The sequence below is a fragment of the Kogia breviceps genome, chromosome 1 (genome assembly GCF_026419965.1).
Source record: "Kogia breviceps isolate mKogBre1 chromosome 1, mKogBre1 haplotype 1, whole genome shotgun sequence".
Lineage (NCBI taxonomy): Eukaryota > Metazoa > Chordata > Mammalia > Artiodactyla > Physeteridae > Kogia > Kogia breviceps.
The window spans coordinates 53,966,532-53,988,969 of record NC_081310.1 but is presented as its reverse complement, the minus strand read 5'-3'; positions in this window follow the sequence as shown (position 1 = coordinate 53,988,969).

Genomic DNA, 22,438 nt, shown 5'->3' with positions numbered 1-22,438 from the left:
ACTTCCTAGTTGCAAGCTCATCCTGCTCTGCTCTATAGCAAATGTGAAGCTCAATGTGAGCACTAGCCTCGAAGGAAGAGCTTGACTTGCCTTGCCTAAGTGAAAGAGTGCAACAGCTCCGTGAGCCCTAAATTGCTGTTCTGTGTCAGTTGACGGGGAAGAGGCTTTACCGTTCTCCTTGCCACCTCGTGTCAGCAACCGTTTCGGTTTCAGAACACTCTGTACCCCCCGGAGCTCTGGGCCCTCTATGCAAAATCCAGCATCGCAGGCCTTTCAGAGTCGCTCTGTGTGTGCAGAGAAAGGTGCAGCACACGGCACTTTTCCTTGGGACGGTTTGATTTTCCGACCTCTAAACAGCTTCGGGAACACAGTTCAAGAATCCCTAACTCGCCAAGGACGTGGTCGCCCTTGCCCTAGGTAAGCTCAACAGAACAAAGCACTCTGTTTCTATTTCCTTCCAACACCTCTTATGTGAGGTAAGAAATTCCCCTAGGAGATTATCAGCGTGCCTTCCAAATTTCACAGAAGCACATTTCATGGTGTAAAACGACAGGCGTAAGGAAGATGCAGAGGCCTCTTGGACATCCTCCAGCGTCCTTCCTTTAGGCAGTTCGCTATACCCAGAATAGGGGGTATAGAAAAACGTGAATCAGCGAAGGGCCCAGTGGGTTAATTGTGTCTCTTTGGACTAGCTAGACTCAGCCTATACTAAGGCTGGAAGTCAACAGCGAAACGGGAGTGTGATCCCAAAGGCTTTTTTGCCAATTTTGAAATCTCCGTTCATAAGGCGCGAAAGCAACCTGAAAAGCATTGTAAGGGCAGCTCTTTCAGTATATGCCAGCATGACTCAGCGTAGACCATGAGTTAGTTTTGTGGAAAGAAGCATTGTGCTTGCACTTCCTAGTTGCAAGCTCATCCTGCTCTGCTCTATAGCAAATGTGAAGCTCAATGTGAGCACTAGCCTCGAAGGAAGAGCTTGCCTTGCCTTGCCTAAGTGAAAGAGTGCAACAGCTCCGTGAGCCCTAAATTGCTGTTCTGTGTCAGTTGACGGGGAAGAGGCTTTACCGTTCTCCTTGCCACCTCGTGTCAGCAACCGTTTCGGTTTCAGAACACTCTGTACCCCCCGGAGCTCTGGGCCCTCTATGCAAAATCCAGCATCGCAGGCCTTTCAGAGTCGCTCTGTGTTTGCAGAGAAAGGTGCAGCACACGGCACTTTTCCTTGGGACGGTTTGATTTTCCGACCTCTAAACAGCTTCGGGAACACAGTTCAAGAATCCCTAACTCGCCAAGGACGTGGTCGCCCTTGCCCTAGGTAAGCTCAACAGAACAAAGCACTCTGTTTCTATTTCCTTCCAACACCTCTTATGTGAGGTAAGAAATTCCACTAGGAGAGTATCAGCGTGCCTTCCAAATTCCACAGAAGCACAGTCCGTGGTGTAAAACGACAGGCGTACGGAAGATGCAGAGGCCTCTTGGACATCCTCCAGCGTCCTTCCTTTAGGCAGTTCGCTATACCCAGAATAGGGGGTATAGAAAAACGTGAATCAGCGAAGGGCCCAGTGGGTTAATTGTGTCTCTTTGGACTAGCTAGACTCAGCCTATACTAAGGCTGGAAGTCAACAGCGAAACGGGAGTGTGATCCCAAAGGCTTTTTTGCCAATTTTGAAATCTCCGTTCATAAGGCGTGAAAGCAACCTGAAAAGCATTGTAAGGGCAGCTCTTTCAGTATATGCCAGCATGACTCAGCGTAGACCATGAGTTAGTTTTGTGGAAAGAAGCATTGTGCTTGCACTTCCTAGTTGCAAGCTCATCCTGCTCTGCTCTATAGCAAATGTGAAGCTCAATGTGAGCACTAGCCTCGAAGGAAGAGCTTGCCTTGCCTTGCCTAAGTGAAAGAGTGCAACAGCTCCGTGAGCCCTAAATTGCTGTTCTGTGTCAGTTGACGGGGAAGAGGCTTTACCGTTCTCCTTGCCACCTCGTGTCAGCAACCGTTTCGGTTTCAGAACACTCTGTACCCCCCGGAGCTCTGGGCCCTCTATGCAAAATCCAGCATCGCAGGCCTTTCAGAGTCGCTCTGTGTTTGCAGAGAAAGGTGCAGCACACGGCACTTTTCCTTGGGACGGTTTGATTTTCCGACCTCCAAACAGCTTCGGGAACACAGTTCAAGAATCCCTAACTCGCCAAGGACGTGGTCGCCCTTGCCCTAGGTAAGCTCAACAGAACAAAGCACTCTGTTTCTATTTCCTTCCAACACCTCTTATGTGAGGTAAGAAATTCCCCTAGGAGAGTATCAGCGTGCCTTCCAAATTCCACAGAAGCACAGTCCGTGGTGTAAAACGACAGGCGTAAGGAAGATGCAGAGGCCTCTTGGACATCCTCCAGCGTCCTTCCTTTAGGCAGTTCGCTATACCCAGAATAGCGGGTATAGAAAAACGTGAATCAGCGAAGGGCCCAGTGGGTTAATTGTGTCTCTTTGGACTAGCTAGATTCAGCCTGTACTAAGGCTGGAAGTGAACAGCGAAACGGGAGTGTGATCCCAAAGGCTTTTTTGCCAATTTTGAAAGCTCCGTTCATAAGGCGTGAAAGCTACCTGAAAAGCATTGTAAGGGCAGCTCTTTCAGTATATGCCAGCATGACTCAGCGTAGACCATGAGTTAGTTTTGTGGAAAGAAGCATTGTGCTTGCACTTCCTAGTTGCAAGCTCATCCTGCTCTGCTCTATAGCAAATGTGAAGCTCAATGTGAGCACTAGCCTCGAAGGAAGAGCTTGCCTTGCCTTGCCTAAGTGAAAGAGTGCAACAGCTCCGTGAGCCCTAAATTGCTGTTCTGTGTCAGTTGACGGGGAAGAGGCTTTACCGTTCTCCTTGCCACCTCGTGTCAGCAACCGTTTCGGTTTCAGAACACTCTGTACCCCCCGGAGCTCTGGGCCCTCTATGCAAAATCCAGCATCGCAGGCCTTTCAGAGTCGCTCTGTGTTTGCAGAGAAAGGTGCAGCACACGGCACTTTTCCTTGGGACGGTTTGATTTTCCGACCTCTAAACAGCTTCGGGATCACAGTTCAAGAATCCCTAACTCGCCAAGGATGTGGTCGCCCTTGCCCTAGGTAAGCTCAACAGAACAAAGCACTCTGTTTCTATTTCCTTCCAACACCTCTTATGTGAGGTAAGAAATTCCCCTAGGAGAGTATCAGCGTGCCTTCCAAATTCCACAGAAGCACAGTCCGTGGTGTAAAACGACAGGCGTAAGGAAGATGCAGAGGCCTCTTGGACATCCTCCAGCGTCCTTCCTTTAGGCAGTTCGCTATACCCAGAATAGCGGGTCTAGAAAAACGTGAATCAGCGAAGGGCCCAGTGGGTTAATTGTGTCTCTTTGGACTAGCTAGACTCAGCCTGTACTAAGGCTGGAAGTGAACAGCGAAACGGGAGTGTGATCCCAAAGGCCTTTTTGCCAATTTTGAAAGCTCCGTTCATAAGGCGTGAAAGCTACCTGAAAAGCATTGTAAGGGCAGCTCTTTCAGTATATGCCAGCATGACTCAGCGTAGACCATGAGTTAGTTTTGTGGAAAGAAGCATTGTGCTTGCACTTCCTAGTTGCAAGCTCATCCTGCTCTGCTCTATAGCAAATGTGAAGCTCAATGTGAGCACTAGCCTCGAAGGAAGAGCTTGCCTTGCCTTGCCTAAGTGAAAGAGTGCAACAGCTCCGTGAGCCCTAAATTGCTGTTCTGTGTCAGTTGACGGGGAAGAGGCTTTACCGTTCTCCTTGCCACCTCGTGTCAGCAACCGTTTCGGTTTCAGAACACTCTGTACCCCCCGGAGCTCTGGGCCCTCTATGCAAAATCCAGCATCGCAGGCCTTTCAGAGTCGCTCTGTGTTTGCAGAGAAAGGTGCAGCACACGGCACTTTTCCTTGGGACGGTTTGATTTTCCGACCTCTAAACAGCTTCGGGATCACAGTTCAAGAATCCCTAACTCGCCAAGGACGTGGTCGCCCTTGCCCTAGGTAAGCTCAACAGAACAAAGCACTCTGTTTCTATTTCCTTCCAACACCTCTTATGTGAGGTAAGAAATTCCCCTAGGAGAGTATCAGCGTGCCTTCCAAATTCCACAGAAGCACAGTCCGTGGTGTAAAACGACAGGCGTAAGGAAGATGCAGAGGCCTCTTGGACATCCTCCAGCGTCCTTCCTTTAGGCAGTTCGCTATACCCAGAATAGCGGGTCTAGAAAAACGTGAATCAGCGAAGGGCCCAGTGGGTTAATTGTGTCTCTTTGGACTAGCTAGACTCAGCCTATACTAAGGCTGGAAGTCAACAGCGAAACGGGAGTGTGATCCCAAAGGTTTTTTTGCCAATTTTGAAATCTCCGTTCATAAGGCGTGAAAGCAACCTGAAAAGCATTGTAAGGGCAGCTCTTTCAGTATATGCCAGCATGACTCAGCGTAGACCATGAGTTAGTTTTGTGGAAAGAAGCATTGTGCTTGCACTTCCTAGTTGCAAGCTCATCCTGCTCTGCTCTATAGCAAATGTGAAGCTCAATGTGAGCACTAGCCTCGAAGGAAGAGCTTGCCTTGCCTTGCCTAAGTGAAAGAGTGCAACAGCTCCGTGAGCCCTAAATTGCTGTTCTGTGTCAGTTGACGGGGAAGAGGCTTTACCGTTCTCCTTGCCACCTCGTGTCAGCAACCGTTTCGGTTTCAGAACACTCTGTACCCCCCGGAGCTCTGGGCCCTCTATGCAAAATCCAGCATCGCAGGCCTTTCAGAGTCGCTCTGTGTTTGCAGAGAAAGGTGCAGCACACGGCACTTTTCCTTGGGACGGTTTGATTTTCCGACCTCTAAACAGCTTCGGGAACACAGTTCAAGAATCCCTAACTCGCCAAGGACGTGGTCGCCCTTGCCCTAGGTAAGCTCAACAGAACAAAGCACTCTGTTTCTATTTCCTTCCAACACCTCTTATGTGAGGTAAGAAATTCCCCTAGGAGAGTATCAGCGTGCCTTCCAAATTCCACAGAAGCACAGTCCGTGGTGTAAAACGACAGGCGTACGGAAGATGCAGAGGCCTCTTGGACATCCTCCAGCGTCCTTCCTTTAGGCAGTTCGCTATACCCAGAATAGCGGGTCTAGAAAAACGTGAATCAGCGAAGGGCCCAGTGGGTTAATTGTGTCTCTTTGGACTAGCTAGACTCAGCCTATACTAAGGCTGGAAGTCAACAGCGAAACGGGAGTGTGATCCCAAAGGTTTTTTTGCCAATTTTGAAATCTCCGTTCATAAGGCGTGAAAGCAACCTGAAAAGCATTGTAAGGGCAGCTCTTTCAGTATATGCCAGCATGACTCAGCGTAGACCATGAGTTAGTTTTGTGGAAAGAAGCATTGTGCTTGCACTTCCTAGTTGCAAGCTCATCCTGCTCTGCTCTATAGCAAATGTGAAGCTCAATGTGAGCACTAGCCTCGAAGGAAGAGCTTGCCTTGCCTTGCCTAAGTGAAAGAGTGCAACAGCTCCGTGAGCCCTAAATTGCTGTTCTGTGTCAGTTGACGGGGAAGAGGCTTTACCGTTCTCCTTGCCACCTCGTGTCAGCAACCGTTTCGGTTTCAGAACACTCTGTACCCCCCGGAGCTCTGGGCCCTCTATGCAAAATCCAGCATCGCAGGCCTTTCAGAGTCGCTCTGTGTTTGCAGAGAAAGGTGCAGCACACGGCACTTTTCCTTGGGACGGTTTGATTTTCCGACCTCTAAACAGCTTCGGGATCACAGTTCAAGAATCCCTAACTCGCCAAGGACGTGGTCGCCCTTGCCCTAGGTAAGCTCAACAGAACAAAGCACTCTGTTTCTATTTCCTTCCAACACCTCTTATGTGAGGTAAGAAATTCCCCTAGGAGAGTATCAGCGTGCCTTCCAAATTCCACAGAAGCACAGTCCGTGGTGTAAAACGACAGGCGTAAGGAAGATGCAGAGGCCTCTTGGACATCCTCCAGCGTCCTTCCTTTAGGCAGTTCGCTATACCCAGAATAGCGGGTCTAGAAAAACGTGAATCAGCGAAGGGCCCAGTGGGTTAATTGTGTCTCTTTGGACTAGCTAGACTCAGCCTATACTAAGGCTGGAAGTCAACAGCGAAACGGGAGTGTGATCCCAAAGGTTTTTTTGCCAATTTTGAAATCTCCGTTCATAAGGCGTGAAAGCAACCTGAAAAGCATTGTAAGGGCAGCTCTTTCAGTATATGCCAGCATGACTCAGCGTAGACCATGAGTTAGTTTTGTGGAAAGAAGCATTGTGCTTGCACTTCCTAGTTGCAAGCTCATCCTGCTCTGCTCTATAGCAAATGTGAAGCTCAATGTGAGCACTAGCCTCGAAGGAAGAGCTTGCCTTGCCTTGCCTAAGTGAAAGAGTGCAACAGCTCCGTGAGCCCTAAATTGCTGTTCTGTGTCAGTTGACGGGGAAGAGGCTTTACCGTTCTCCTTGCCACCTCGTGTCAGCAACCGTTTCGGTTTCAGAACACTCTGTACCCCCCGGAGCTCTGGGCCCTCTATGCAAAATCCAGCATCGCAGGCCTTTCAGAGTCGCTCTGTGTTTGCAGAGAAAGGTGCAGCACACGGCACTTTTCCTTGGGACGGTTTGATTTTCCGACCTCTAAACAGCTTCGGGAACACAGTTCAAGAATCCCTAACTCGCCAAGGACGTGGTCGCCCTTGCCCTAGGTAAGCTCAACAGAACAAAGCACTCTGTTTCTATTTCCTTCCAACACCTCTTATGTGAGGTAAGAAATTCCCCTAGGAGATTATCAGCGTGCCTTCCAAATTCCACAGAAGCACAGTTCATGGTGTAAAACGACAGGCGTAAGGAAGATGCAGAGGCCTCTTGGACATCCTCCAGCGTCCTTCCTTTAGGCAGTTCGCTATACCCAGAATAGGGGGTATAGAAAAACGTGAATCAGCGAAGGGCCAAGTGGGTTAATTGTGTCTCTTTGGACTAGCTAGACTCAGCCTATACTAAGGCTGGAAGTCAACAGCGAAACGGGAGTGTGATCCCAAAGGCTTTTTTGCCAATTTTCAAAGCTCCGTTCCTAAGGCGTGAAAGCTACCTGAAAAGCATTGTAAGGGCAGCTCTTTCAGTATATGCCAGCATGACTCAGCGTAGACCATGAGTTAGTTTTGTGGAAAGAAGCATTGTGCTTGCACTTCCTAGTTGCAAGCTCATCCTGCTCTGCTCTATAGCAAATGTGAAGCTCAATGTGAGCACTAGCCTCGAAGGAAGAGCTTGACTTGCCTTGCCTAAGTGAAAGAGTGCAACAGCTCCGTGAGCCCTAAGTTGCTGTTCTGTGTCAGTTGACGGGGAAGAGGCTTTACCGTTCTCCTTGCCACCTCGTGTCAGCAACCGTTTCGGTTTCAGAACACTCTGTACCCCCCGGAGCTCTGGGCCCTCTATGCAAAATCCAGCATCGCAGGCCTTTCAGAGTCGCTCTGTGTTTGCAGAGAAAGGTGCAGCACACGGCACTTTTCCTTGGGACGGTTTGATTTTCCGACCTCTAAACAGCTTCGGGAACACAGTTCAAGAATCCCTAACTCGCCAAGGACGTGGTCGCCCTTGCCCTAGGTAAGCTCAACAGAACAAAGCACTCTGTTTCTATTTCCTTCCAACACCTCTTATGTGAGGTAAGAAATTCCACTAGGAGATTATCAGCGTGCGTTCCAAATTCCACAGAAGCACAGTTCATGGTGTAAAACGACAGGCCTAAGGAAGATGCAGAGGCCTCTTGGACATCCTCCAGCGTCCTTCCTTTAGGCAGTTCGCTATACCCAGAATAGCGGGTATAGAAAAACGTGAATCAGCGAAGGGCCCAGTGGGTTAATTGTGTCTCTTTGGACTAGCTAGACTCAGCCTATACTAAGGCTGGAAGTCAACAGCGAAACGGGAGTGTGATCCCAAAGGCTTTTTTGCCAATTTTGAAATCTCCGTTCATAAGGCGTGAAAGCAACCTGAAAAGCATTGTAAGGGCAGCTCTTTCAGTATATGCCAGCATGACTCAGCGTAGACCATGAGTTAGTTTTGTGGAAAGAAGCATTGTGCTTGCACTTCCTAGTTGCAAGCTCATCCTGCTCTGCTCTATAGCAAATGTGAAGCTCAATGTGAGCACTAGCCTCGAAGGAAGAGCTTGCCTTGCCTTGCCTAAGTGAAAGAGTGCAACAGCTCCGTGAGCCCTAAGTTGCTGTTCTGTGTCAGTTGACGGGGAAGAGGCTTTACCGTTCTCCTTGCCACCTCGTGTCAGCAACCGTTTCGGTTTCAGAACACTCTGTACCCCCCGGAGCTCTGGGCCCTCTATGCAAAATCCAGCATCGCAGGCCTTTCAGAGTCGCTCTGTGTTTGCAGAGAAAGGTGCAGCACACGGCACTTTTCCTTGGGACGGTTTGATTTTCCGACCTCTAAACAGCTTCGGGAACACAGTTCAAGAATCCCTAACTCGCCAAGGACGTGGTCGCCCTTGCCCTAGGTAAGCTCAACAGAACAAAGCACTCTGTTTCTATTTCCTTCCAACACCTCTTATGTGAGGTAAGAAATTCCCCTAGGAGAGTATCAGCGTGCCTTCCAAATTCCACAGAAGCACAGTCCGTGGTGTAAAACGACAGGCGTACGGAAGATGCAGAGGCCTCTTGGACATCCTCCAGCGTCCTTCCTTTAGGCAGTTCGCTATACCCAGAATAGCGGGTATAGAAAAACGTGAATCAGCGAAGGGCCCAGTGGGTTAATTGGGTCTCTTTGGACTAGCTAGACTCAGCCTATACTAAGGCTGGAAGTCAACAGCGAAACGGGAGTGTGATCCCAAAGGCTTTTTTGCCAATTTTGAAATCTCCGTTCATAAGGCGAGAAAGCTACCTGAAAAGCATTGTAAGGGCAGCTCTTTCAGTATATGCCAGCATGACTCAGCGTAGACCATGAGTTAGTTTTGTGGAAAGAAGCATTGTGCTTGCACTTCCTAGTTGCAAGCTCATCCTGCTCTGCTCTATAGCAAATGTGAAGCTCAATGTGAGCACTAGCCTCGAAGGAAGAGCTTGCCTTGCCTTGCCTAAGTGAAAGAGTGCAACAGCTCCGTGAGCCCTAAATTGCTGTTCTGTGTCAGTTGACGGGGAAGAGGCTTTACCGTTCTCCTTGCCACCTCGTGTCAGCAACCGTTTCGGTTTCAGAACACTCTGTACCCCCCGGAGCTCTGGGCCCTCTATGCAAAATCCAGCATCGCAGGCCTTTCAGAGTCGCTCTGTGTTTGCAGAGAAAGGTGCAGCACACGGCACTTTTCCTTGGGACGGTTTGATTTTCCGACCTCTAAACAGCTTCGGGATCACAGTTCAAGAATCCCTAACTCGCCAAGGATGTGGTCGCCCTTGCCCTAGGTAAGCTCAACAGAACAAAGCACTCTGTTTCTATTTCCTTCCAACACCTCTTATGTGAGGTAAGAAATTCCCCTAGGAGAGTATCAGCGTGCCTTCCAAATTCCACAGAAGCACAGTCCGTGGTGTAAAACGACAGGCGTAAGGAAGATGCAGAGGCCTCTTGGACATCCTCCAGCGTCCTTCCTTTAGGCAGTTCGCTATACCCAGAATAGCGGGTCTAGAAAAACGTGAATCAGCGAAGGGCCCAGTGGGTTAATTGTGTCTCTTTGGACTAGCTAGACTCAGCCTGTACTAAGGCTGGAAGTGAACAGCGAAACGGGAGTGTGATCCCAAAGGCCTTTTTGCCAATTTTGAAAGCTCCGTTCATAAGGCGTGAAAGCTACCTGAAAAGCATTGTAAGGGCAGCTCTTTCAGTATATGCCAGCATGACTCAGCGTAGACCATGAGTTAGTTTTGTGGAAAGAAGCATTGTGCTTGCACTTCCTAGTTGCAAGCTCATCCTGCTCTGCTCTATAGCAAATGTGAAGCTCAATGTGAGCACTAGCCTCGAAGGAAGAGCTTGCCTTGCCTTGCCTAAGTGAAAGAGTGCAACAGCTCCGTGAGCCCTAAATTGCTGTTCTGTGTCAGTTGACGGGGAAGAGGCTTTACCGTTCTCCTTGCCACCTCGTGTCAGCAACCGTTTCGGTTTCAGAACACTCTGTACCCCCCGGAGCTCTGGGCCCTCTATGCAAAATCCAGCATCGCAGGCCTTTCAGAGTCGCTCTGTGTTTGCAGAGAAAGGTGCAGCACACGGCACTTTTCCTTGGGACGGTTTGATTTTCCGACCTCTAAACAGCTTCGGGATCACAGTTCAAGAATCCCTAACTCGCCAAGGACGTGGTCGCCCTTGCCCTAGGTAAGCTCAACAGAACAAAGCACTCTGTTTCTATTTCCTTCCAACACCTCTTATGTGAGGTAAGAAATTCCCCTAGGAGAGTATCAGCGTGCCTTCCAAATTCCACAGAAGCACAGTCCGTGGTGTAAAACGACAGGCGTAAGGAAGATGCAGAGGCCTCTTGGACATCCTCCAGCGTCCTTCCTTTAGGCAGTTCGCTATACCCAGAATAGCGGGTCTAGAAAAACGTGAATCAGCGAAGGGCCCAGTGGGTTAATTGTGTCTCTTTGGACTAGCTAGACTCAGCCTATACTAAGGCTGGAAGTCAACAGCGAAACGGGAGTGTGATCCCAAAGGTTTTTTTGCCAATTTTGAAATCTCAGTTCATAAGGCGTGAAAGCAACCTGAAAAGCATTGTAAGGGCAGCTCTTTCAGTATATGCCAGCATGACTCAGCGTAGACCATGAGTTAGTTTTGTGGAAAGAAGCATTGTGCTTGCACTTCCTAGTTGCAAGCTCATCCTGCTCTGCTCTATAGCAAATGTGAAGCTCAATGTGAGCACTAGCCTCGAAGGAAGAGCTTGCCTTGCCTTGCCTAAGTGAAAGAGTGCAACAGCTCCGTGAGCCCTAAATTGCTGTTCTGTGTCAGTTGACGGGGAAGAGGCTTTACCGTTCTCCTTGCCACCTCGTGTCAGCAACCGTTTCGGTTTCAGAACACTCTGTACCCCCCGGAGCTCTGGGCCCTCTATGCAAAATCCAGCATCGCAGGCCTTTCAGAGTCGCTCTGTGTTTGCAGAGAAAGGTGCAGCACACGGCACTTTTCCTTGGGACGGTTTGATTTTCCGACCTCTAAACAGCTTCGGGATCACAGTTCAAGAATCCCTAACTCGCCAAGGACGTGGTCGCCCTTGCCCTAGGTAAGCTCAACAGAACAAAGCACTCTGTTTCTATTTCCTTCCAACACCTCTTATGTGAGGTAAGAAATTCCCCTAGGAGAGTATCAGCGTGCCTTCCAAATTCCACAGAAGCACAGTCCGTGGTGTAAAACGACAGGCGTAAGGAAGATGCAGAGGCCTCTTGGACATCCTCCAGCGTCCTTCCTTTAGGCAGTTCGCTATACCCAGAATAGCGGGTCTAGAAAAACGTGAATCAGCGAAGGGCCCAGTGGGTTAATTGTGTCTCTTTGGACTAGCTAGACTCAGCCTGTACTAAGGCTGGAAGTGAACAGCGAAACGGGAGTGTGATCCCAAAGGCCTTTTTGCCAATTTTGAAAGCTCCGTTCATAAGGCGTGAAAGCTACCTGAAAAGCATTGTAAGGGCAGCTCTTTCAGTATATGCCAGCATGACTCAGCGTAGACCATGAGTTAGTTTTGTGGAAAGAAGCATTGTGCTTGCACTTCCTAGTTGCAAGCTCATCCTGCTCTGCTCTATAGCAAATGTGAAGCTCAATGTGAGCACTAGCCTCGAAGGAAGAGCTTGCCTTGCCTTGCCTAAGTGAAAGAGTGCAACAGCTCCGTGAGCCCTAAATTGCTGTTCTGTGTCAGTTGACGGGGAAGAGGCTTTACCGTTCTCCTTGCCACCTCGTGTCAGCAACCGTTTCGGTTTCAGAACACTCTGTACCCCCCGGAGCTCTGGGCCCTCTATGCAAAATCCAGCATCGCAGGCCTTTCAGAGTCGCTCTGTGTTTGCAGAGAAAGGTGCAGCACACGGCACTTTTCCTTGGGACGGTTTGATTTTCCGACCTCTAAACAGCTTCGGGATCACAGTTCAAGAATCCCTAACTCGCCAAGGACGTGGTCGCCCTTGCCCTAGGTAAGCTCAACAGAACAAAGCACTCTGTTTCTATTTCCTTCCAACACCTCTTATGTGAGGTAAGAAATTCCCCTAGGAGAGTATCAGCGTGCCTTCCAAATTCCACAGAAGCACAGTCCGTGGTGTAAAACGACAGGCGTAAGGAAGATGCAGAGGCCTCTTGGACATCCTCCAGCGTCCTTCCTTTAGGCAGTTCGCTATACCCAGAATAGCGGGTCTAGAAAAACGTGAATCAGCGAAGGGCCCAGTGGGTTAATTGTGTCTCTTTGGACTAGCTAGACTCAGCCTATACTAAGGCTGGAAGTCAACAGCGAAACGGGAGTGTGATCCCAAAGGTTTTTTTGCCAATTTTGAAATCTCAGTTCATAAGGCGTGAAAGCAACCTGAAAAGCATTGTAAGGGCAGCTCTTTCAGTATATGCCAGCATGACTCAGCGTAGACCATGAGTTAGTTTTGTGGAAAGAAGCATTGTGCTTGCACTTCCTAGTTGCAAGCTCATCCTGCTCTGCTCTATAGCAAATGTGAAGCTCAATGTGAGCACTAGCCTCGAAGGAAGAGCTTGCCTTGCCTTGCCTAAGTGAAAGAGTGCAACAGCTCCGTGAGCCCTAAATTGCTGTTCTGTGTCAGTTGACGGGGAAGAGGCTTTACCGTTCTCCTTGCCACCTCGTGTCAGCAACCGTTTTGGTTTCAGAACACTCTGTACCCCCCGGAGCTCTGGGCCCTCTATGCAAAATCCAGCATCGCAGGCCTTTCAGAGTCGCTCTGTGTTTGCAGAGAAAGGTGCAGCACACGGCACTTTTCCTTGGGACGGTTTGATTTTCCGACCTCTAAACAGCTTCGGGATCACAGTTCAAGAATCCCTAACTCGCCAAGGACGTGGTCGCCCTTGCCCTAGGTAAGCTCAACAGAACAAAGCACTCTGTTTCTATTTCCTTCCAACACCTCTTATGTGAGGTAAGAAATTCCCCTAGGAGAGTATCAGCGTGCCTTCCAAATTCCACAGAAGCACAGTCCGTGGTGTAAAACGACAGGCGTAAGGAAGATGCAGAGGCCTCTTGGACATCCTCCAGCGTCCTTCCTTTAGGCAGTTCGCTATACCCAGAATAGCGGGTCTAGAAAAACGTGAATCAGCGAAGGGCCCAGTGGGTTAATTGTGTCTCTTTGGACTAGCTAGACTCAGCCTATACTAAGGCTGGAAGTCAACAGCGAAACGGGAGTGTGATCCCAAAGGTTTTTTTGCCAATTTTGAAATCTCCGTTCATAAGGCGTGAAAGCAACCTGAAAAGCATTGTAAGGGCAGCTCTTTCAGTATATGCCAGCATGACTCAGCGTAGACCATGAGTTAGTTTTGTGGAAAGAAGCATTGTGCTTGCACTTCCTAGTTGCAAGCTCATCCTGCTCTGCTCTATAGCAAATGTGAAGCTCAATGTGAGCACTAGCCTCGAAGGAAGAGCTTGCCTTGCCTTGCCTAAGTGAAAGAGTGCAACAGCTCCGTGAGCCCTAAATTGCTGTTCTGTGTCAGTTGACGGGGAAGAGGCTTTACCGTTCTCCTTGCCACCTCGTGTCAGCAACCGTTTCGGTTTCAGAACACTCTGTACCCCCCGGAGCTCTGGGCCCTCTATGCAAAATCCAGCATCGCAGGCCTTTCAGAGTCGCTCTGTGTTTGCAGAGAAAGGTGCAGCACACGGCACTTTTCCTTGGGACGGTTTGATTTTCCGACCTCTAAACAGCTTCGGGAACACAGTTCAAGAATCCCTAACTCGCCAAGGACGTGGTCGCCCTTGCCCTAGGTAAGCTCAACAGAACAAAGCACTCTGTTTCTATTTCCTTCCAACACCTCTTATGTGAGGTAAGAAATTCCCCTAGGAGATTATCAGCGTGCCTTCCAAATTCCACAGAAGCACAGTTCATGGTGTAAAACGACAGGCGTAAGGAAGATGCAGAGGCCTCTTGGACATCCTCCAGCGTCCTTCCTTTAGGCAGTTCGCTATACCCAGAATAGGGGGTATAGAAAAACGTGAATCAGCGAAGGGCCAAGTGGGTTAATTGTGTCTCTTTGGACTAGCTAGACTCAGCCTATACTAAGGCTGGAAGTCAACAGCGAAACGGGAGTGTGATCCCAAAGGCTTTTTTGCCAATTTTCAAAGCTCCGTTCCTAAGGCGTGAAAGCTACCTGAAAAGCATTGTAAGGGCAGCTCTTGCAGTATATGCCAGCATGACTCAGCGTAGACCATGAGTTAGTTTTGTGGAAAGAAGCATTGTGCTTGCACTTCCTAGTTGCAAGCTCATCCTGCTCTGCTCTATAGCAAATGTGAAGCTCAATGTGAGCACTAGCCTCGAAGGAAGAGCTTGACTTGCCTTGCCTAAGTGAAAGAGTGCAACAGCTCCGTGAGCCCTAAGTTGCTGTTCTGTGTCAGTTGACGGGGAAGAGGCTTTACCGTTCTCCTTGCCACCTCGTGTCAGCAACCGTTTCGGTTTCAGAACACTCTGTACCCCCCGGAGCTCTGGGCCCTCTATGCAAAATCCAGCATCGCAGGCCTTTCAGAGTCGCTCTGTGTTTGCAGAGAAAGGTGCAGCACACGGCACTTTTCCTTGGGACGGTTTGATTTTCCGACCTCCAAACAGCTTCGGGAACACAGTTCAAGAATCCCTAACTCGCCAAGGACGTGGTCGCCCTTGCCCTAGGTAAGCTCAACAGAACAAAGCACTCTGTTTCTATTTCCTTCCAACACCTCTTATGTGAGGTAAGAAATTCCACTAGGAGATTATCAGCGTGCGTTCCAAATTCCACAGAAGCACAGTTCATGGTGTAAAACGACAGGCCTAAGGAAGATGCAGAGGCCTCCTGGACATCCTCCAGCGTCCTTCCTTTAGGCAGTTCGCTATACCCAGAATAGCGGGTATAGAAAAACGTGAATCAGCGAAGGGCCCAGTGGGTTAATTGTGTCTCTTTGGACTAGCTAGACTCAGCCTATACTAAGGCTGGAAGTCAACAGCGAAACGGGAGTGTGATCCCAAAGGCTTTTTTGCCAATTTTGAAATCTCCGTTCATAAGGCGTGAAAGCAACCTGAAAAGCATTGTAAGGGCAGCTCTTTCAGTATATGCCAGCATGACTCAGCGTAGACCATGAGTTAGTTTTGTGGAAAGAAGCATTGTGCTTGCACTTCCTAGTTGCAAGCTCATCCTGCTCTGCTCTATAGCAAATGTGAAGCTCAATGTGAGCACTAGCCTCGAAGGAAGAGCTTGCCTTGCCTTGCCTAAGTGAAAGAGTGCAACAGCTCCGTGAGCCCTAAATTGCTGTTCTGTGTCAGTTGACGGGGAAGAGGCTTTACCGTTCTCCTTGCCACCTCGTGTCAGCAACCGTTTCGGTTTCAGAACACTCTGTACCCCCCGGAGCTCTGGGCCCTCTATGCAAAATCCAGCATCGCAGGCCTTTCAGAGTCGCTCTGTGTTTGCAGAGAAAGGTGCAGCACACGGCACTTTTCCTTGGGACGGTTTGATTTTCCGACCTCTAAACAGCTTCGGGAACACAGTTCAAGAATCCCTAACTCGCCAAGGACGTGGTCGCCCTTGCCCTAGGTAAGCTCAACAGAACAAAGCACTCTGTTTCTATTTCCTTCCAACACCTCTTATGTGAGGTAAGAAATTCCCCTAGGAGAGTATCAGCGTTCCTTCCAAATTCCACAGAAGCACAGTCCGTGGTGTAAAACGACAGGCGTACGGAAGATGCAGAGGCCTCTTGGACATCCTCCAGCGTCCTTCCTTTAGGCAGTTCGCTATACCCAGAATAGCGGGTATAGAAAAGCGTGAATCAGCGAAGGGCCCAGTGGGTTAATTGTGTCTCTTTGGACTAGCTAGACTCAGCCTATACTAAGGCTGGAAGTCAACAGCGAAACGGGAGTGTGATCCCAAAGGCTTTTTTGCCAATTTTGAAATCTCCGTTCATAAGGCGAGAAAGCTACCTGAAAAGCATTGTAAGGGCAGCTCTTTCAGTATATGCCAGCATGACTCAGCGTAGACCATGAGTTAGTTTTGTGGAAAGAAGCATTGTGCTTGCACTTCCTAGTTGCAAGCTCATCCTGCTCTGCTCTATAGCAAATGTGAAGCTCAATGTGAGCACTAGCCTCGAAGGAAGAGCTTGACTTGCCTTGCCTAAGTGAAAGAGTGCAACAGCTCCGTGAGCCCTAAATTGCTGTTCTGTGTCAGTTGACGGGGAAGAGGCTTTACCGTTCTCCTTGCCACCTTGTGTCAGCAACAGTTTCGGTTTCAGAACACTCTGTACCCCCCGGAGCTCTGGGCCCTCTATGCAAAATCCAGCATCGCAGGCCTTTCAGAGTCGCTCTGTGTTTGCAGAGAAAGGTGCAGCACACGGCACTTTTCCTTGGGACGGTTTGATTTTCCGACCTCCAAACAGCTTCGGGAACACAGTTCAAGAATCCCTAACTCGCCAAGGACGTGGTCGCCCTTGCCCTAGGTAAGCTCAACAGAACAAAGCACTCTGTTTCTGTTTCCTTCCAACAGCTCTTATGTGAGGTAAGAAATTCCCCTAGGAGAGTATCAGCGTGCGTTCCAAATTCCACAGAAGCACAGTCCGTGGTGTAAAACGACAGGCGTACGGAAGATGCAGAGGCCTCTTGGACATCCTCCAGCGTCCTTCCTTTAGGCAGTTCGCTATACCCAGAATAGCGGGTATAGAAAAACGTGAATCAGCGAAGGGCCCAGTGGGTTAATTGTGTCTCTTTGGACTAGCTAGACTCAGCCTGTACTAAGGCTGGAAGTCAACAGCGAAACGGGAGTGTGATCCCAAAGGCTTTTTTGCCAATTTTGAAAGCTCCGTTCATAAGGCGTGAAAGCTACCTGAAAAGCATTGTAAGGGCAGCTCTTTCAGTATATGCCAGCATGACTCAGCGTAGACCATGAGTTAGTTTTGTGGAAAGAAGCATTGTGCTTGCACTTCCTAGTTGCAAGCTCATCCTGCTCTGCTCTATAGCAAATGTGAAGCTCAATGTGAGCACTAGCCTCGAAGGAAGAGCTTGCCTTGCCTTGCCTAAGTGAAAGAGTGCAACAGCTCCGTGAGCCCTAAATTGCTGTTCTGTGTCAGTTGACGGGGAAGAGGCTTTACCGTTCTCCTTGCCACCTCGTGTCAGCAACCGTTTCGGTTTCAGAACACTCTGTACCCCCCGGAGCTCTGGGCCCTCTATGCAAAATCCAGCATCGCAGGCCTTTCAGAGTCGCTCTGTGTTTGCAGAGAAAGGTGCAGCACACGGCACTTTTCCTTGGGACGGTTTGATTTTCCGACCTCCAAACAGCTTCGGGAACACAGTTCAAGAATCCCTAACTCGCCAAGGACGTGGTCGCCCTTGCCCTAGGTAAGCTCAACAGAACAAAGCACTCTGTTTCTATTTCCTTCCAACACCTCTTATGTGAGGTAAGAAATTCCCCTAGGAGAGTATCAGCGTGCCTTCCAAATTCCACAGAAGCACAGTCCGTGGTGTAAAACGACAGGCGTACGGAAGATGCAGAGGCCTCTTGGACATCCTCCAGCGTCCTTCCTTTAGGCAGTTCGCTATACCCAGAATAGCGGGTATAGAAAAACGTGAATCAGCGAAGGGCCCAGTGGGTTAATTGTGTCTCTTTGAACTAGCTAGACTCAGCCTATACTAAGGCTGGAAGTCAACAGCGAAACGGGAGTGTGATCCCAAAGGCTTTTTTGCCAATTTTGAAATCTCCGTTCATAAGGCGAGAAAGCTACCTGAAAAGCATTGTAAGGGCAGCTCTTTCAGTATATGCCAGCATGACTCAGCGTAGACCATGAGTTAGTTTTGTGGAAAGAAGCATTGTGCTTGCACTTCCTAGTTGCAAGCTCATCCTGCTCTGCTCTATAGCAAATGTGAAGCTCAATGTGAGCACTAGCCTCGAAGGAAGAGCTTGCCTTGCCTTGCCTAAGTGAAAGAGTGCAACAGCTCCGTGAGCCCTAAATTGCTGTTCTGTGTCAGTTGACGGGGAAGAGGCTTTACCGTTCTCCTTGCCACCTTGTGTCAGCAACAGTTTCGGTTTCAGAACACTCTGTACCCCCCGGAGCTCTGGGCCCTCTATGCAAAATCCAGCATCGCAGGCCTTTCAGAGTCGCTCTGTGTTTGCAGAGAAAGGTGCAGCACACGGCACTTTTCCTTGGGACGGTTTGATTTTCCGACCTCCAAACAGCTTCGGGAACACAGTTCAAGAATCCCTAACACGCCAAGGACGTGGTCGCCCTTGCCCTAGGTAAGCTCAACAGAACAAAGCACTCTGTTTCTGTTTCCTTCCAACAGCTCTTATGTGAGGTAAGAAATTCCCCTAGGAGAGTATCAGCGTGCGTTCCAAATTCCACAGAAGCACAGTCCGTGGTGTAAAACGACAGGCGTACGGAAGATGCAGAGGCCTCTTGGACATCCTCCAGCGTCCTTCCTTTAGGCAGTTCGCTATACCCAGAATAGCGGGTATAGAAAAACGTGAATCAGCGAAGGGCCCAGTGGGTTAATTGTGTCTCTTTGGACTAGCTAGACTCAGCCTGTACTAAGGCTGGAAGTCAACAGCGAAACGGGAGTGTGATCCCAAAGGCTTTTTGCCAATTTTGAAAGCTCCGTTCATAAGGCGTGAAAGCTACCTGAAAAGCATTGTAAGGGCAGCTCTTTCAGTATATGCCAGCATGACTCAGCGTAGACCATGAGTTAGTTTTGTGGAAAGAAGCATTGTGCTTGCACTTCCTAGTTGCAAGCTCATCCTGCTCTGCTCTATAGCAAATGTGAAGCTCAATGTGAGCACTAGCCTCGAAGGAAGAGCTTGACTTGCCTTGCCTAAGTGAAAGAGTGCAACAGCTCCGTGAGCCCTAAATTGCTGTTCTGTGTCAGTTGACGGGGAAGAGGCTTTACCGTTCTCCTTGCCACCTCGTGTCAGCAACCGTTTCGGTTTCAGAACACTCTGTACCCCCCGGAGCTCTGGGCCCTCTATGCAAAATCCAGCATCGCAGGCCTTTCAGAGTCGCTCTGTGTTTGCAGAGAAAGGTGCAGCACACGGCACTTTTCCTTGGGACGGTTTGATTTTCCGACCTCTAAACAGCTTCGGGAACACAGTTCAAGAATCCCTAACTCGCCAAGGACGTGGTCGCCCTTGCCCTAGGTAAGCTCAACAGAACAAAGCACTCTGTTTCTACTTCCTTCCAACACCTCTTATGTGAGGTAAGAAATTCCACTAGGAGATTATCAGCGTGCCTTCCAAATTCCACAGAAGCACAGTTCATGGTGTAAAACGACAGGCGTTCGGAAGATGCAGAGGCCTCTTGGACATCCTCCAGCGTCCTTCCTTTAGGCAGTTCGCTATACCCAGAATAGCGGGTATAGAAAAACGTGAATAAGCGAAGGGCCCAGTGGGTTAATTGTGTCTCTTTGGACTATCTAGACTCAGCCTATACTAAGGCTGGAAGTCAACAGCGAAACGGGAGTGTGATCCCAAAGGCTTTTTTGCCAATTTTGAAATCTCCGTTCATAAGGCGTGAAAGCAACCTGAAAAGCATTTTAAGGGCAGCTCTTTCAGTATATGCCAGCATGACTCAGCGTAGACCATGAGTTAGTTTTGTGGAAAGAAGCATTGTGCTTGCACTTCCTAGTTGCAAGCTCATCCTGCTCTGCTCTATAGCAAATGTGAAGCTCACTGTGAGCGCTAGCCTCGAAGGAAGAGCTTGACTTGCCTTGCCTAAGTGAAAGAGTGCAACAGCTCCGTGAGCCCTAAATTGCTGTTCTCTGTCAGTTGACGGGGAAGAGGCTTTACCGTTCTCCTTGCCACCTCGTGTCAGCAACCGTTTTGGTTTCAGAACACTCTGTACCCCCCGGAGCTCTGGGCCCTCTATGCAAAATCCAGCATCGCAGGCCTTTCAGAGTCGCTCTGTGTTTGCAGAGAAAGGTGCAGCACACGGCACTTTTCCTTGGGACGGTTTGATTTTCCGACCTCTAAACAGCTTCGGGAAAACAGTTCAAGAATCCCTAACTCGCCAAGGACGTGGTCGCCCTTGCCCTAGGTAAGCTCAACAGAACAAAGCACTCTGTTTCTATTTCCTTCCAACACCTGTTATCTGAGGTAAGAAATTCCCCTAGGAGAGTATCAGCGTGCCTTCCAAATTCCACAGAAGCACAGTCCGTGGTGTAAAACGACAGGCGTACGGAAGATGCACAGGCCTCTTGGACATCCTCCAGCGTCCTTCCTTTAGGCAGTTCGCTATACCCAGAATAGGGGGTATAGAAAAACGTGAATCAGCGAAGGGCCCAGTGGGTTAATTGTGTCTCTTTGGACTAGCTAGACTCAGCCTGTACTAAGGCTGGAAGTCAACAGCGAAACGGGAGTGTGATCCCAAAGGCTTTTTTGCCAATTTTGAAAGCTCCGTTCATAAGGCGAGAAAGCTACCTGAAAAGCATTGTAAGGGCAGCTCTTTCAGTATATGCCAGCATGACTCAGCGTAGACCATGAGTTAGTTTTGTGGAAAGAAGCATTGTGCTTGCACTTCCCAGTTGCAAGCTCATCCTGCTCTGCTCTATAGCAAATGTGAAGCTCAATGTGAGCACTAGCCTCGAAGGAAGAGGTTGACTTGCCTTGCCTAAGTGAAAGAGTGCAACAGCTCCGTGAGCCCTAAATTGCTGTTCTGTGTCAGTTGACGTGGAAGAGGCTTTACCGTTCTCCTTGCCACCTCGTGTCAGCAACCTTTTCGGTTTCAGAACACTCTGTACCCCCCGGAGCTCTGGGCCCTCTATGCAAAATCCAGCATCGCAGGCCTTTCAGAGTCGCTCTGTGTTTGCAGAGAAAGGTGCAGCACACGGCACTTTTCCATGGGACGGTTTGATTTTCCGACCTCTAAACAGCTTCGGGAACACAGTTCAAGAATCCCTAACTCGCCAAGGAGGTGGTTGCCCTTGCCCTAGGTAAGCTCAACCGAACAAAGCACTCTGTTTCTATTTCCTTCCAACACCTCTTATCTGAGGTAAGAAATTCCCCTAGGAGATTATCAGCGTGCGTTCCAAATTCCACAGAAGCACAGTTCATGGTGTAAAACGACAGGCGTACGGAAGATGCAGAGGCCTCTTGGACATCCTCCAGCGTCCTTCCTTTAGGCAGTTCGCTATACCCAGAATAGCGGGTATAGAAAAACGTGAATCAGCGAAGGGCCCAGTGGGTTAATTGTGTCTCTTTGGACTAGCTAGACTCAGCCTGTACTAAGGCTGGAAGTCAACAGCGAAACGGGAGTGTGATCCCAAAGGCTTTTTTGCCAATTTTGAAAGCTCCGTTCATAAGGCGTGAAAGCTACCTGAAAAGCATTGTAAGGGCAGCTCTTTCAGTATATGCCAGCATGACTCAGCGTAGACCATGAGTTAGTTTTGTGGAAAGAAGCATTGTGCTTGCACTTCCTAGTTGCAAGCTCATCCTGCTCTGCTCTATAGCAAATATGAAGCTCAATGTGAGCACTAGCCTCGAAGGAAGAGCTTGACTTGCCTTGCCTAAGTGAAAGAGTGCAACAGCTCCGTGAGGCCTAAATTGCTGTTCTGTGTCAGTTGACGGGGAAGAGGCTTTACCGTTCTCCTTGCCACCTCGTGTCAGCAACCGTTTCGGTTTCAGAACACTCTGTACCCCCCGGAGCTCTGGGCCCTCTATGCAAAATCCAGCATCGCAGGCCTTTCAGAGTCGCTCTGTGTTTGCAGAGAAAGGTGCAGCACACGGCACTTTTCCTTGGGACGGTTTGATTTTCCGACCTCTAAACAGCTTCGGGAACACAGTTCAAGAATCCCTAACTCGCCAAGGACGTGGTCGCCCTTGCCCTAGGTAAGCTCAACAGAACAAAGCACTCTGTTTCTATTTCCTTCCAACACCTCTTATGTGAGGTAAGAAATTCCCCTAGGAGAGTATCAGCGTGCCTTCCAAATTCCACAGAAGCACAGTCCGTGGTGTAAAACGACAGGCGTACGGAAGATGCAGAGGCCTCTTGGACATCCTCCAGCGTCCTTCCTTTAGGCAGTTCGCTATACCCAGAATAGCGGGTATAGAAAAACGTGAATCAGCGAAGGGCCCAGTGGGTTAATTGGGTCTCTTTGGACTAGCTAGACTCAGCCTGTACTAAGGCTGGAAGTCAACAGCGAAACGGGAGTGTGATCCCAAAGGCTTTTTTGCCAATTTTGAAAGCTCCGTTCATAAGGCGTGAAAGCTACCTGAAAAGCATTGTAAGGGCAGCTCTTTCAGTATATGCCAGCATGACTCAGCGTAGACCATGAGTTAGTTTTGTGGAAAGAAGCATTGTGCTTGCACTTCCTAGTTGCAAGCTCATCCTGCTCTGCTCTATAGCAAATGTGAAGCTCAATGTGAGCACT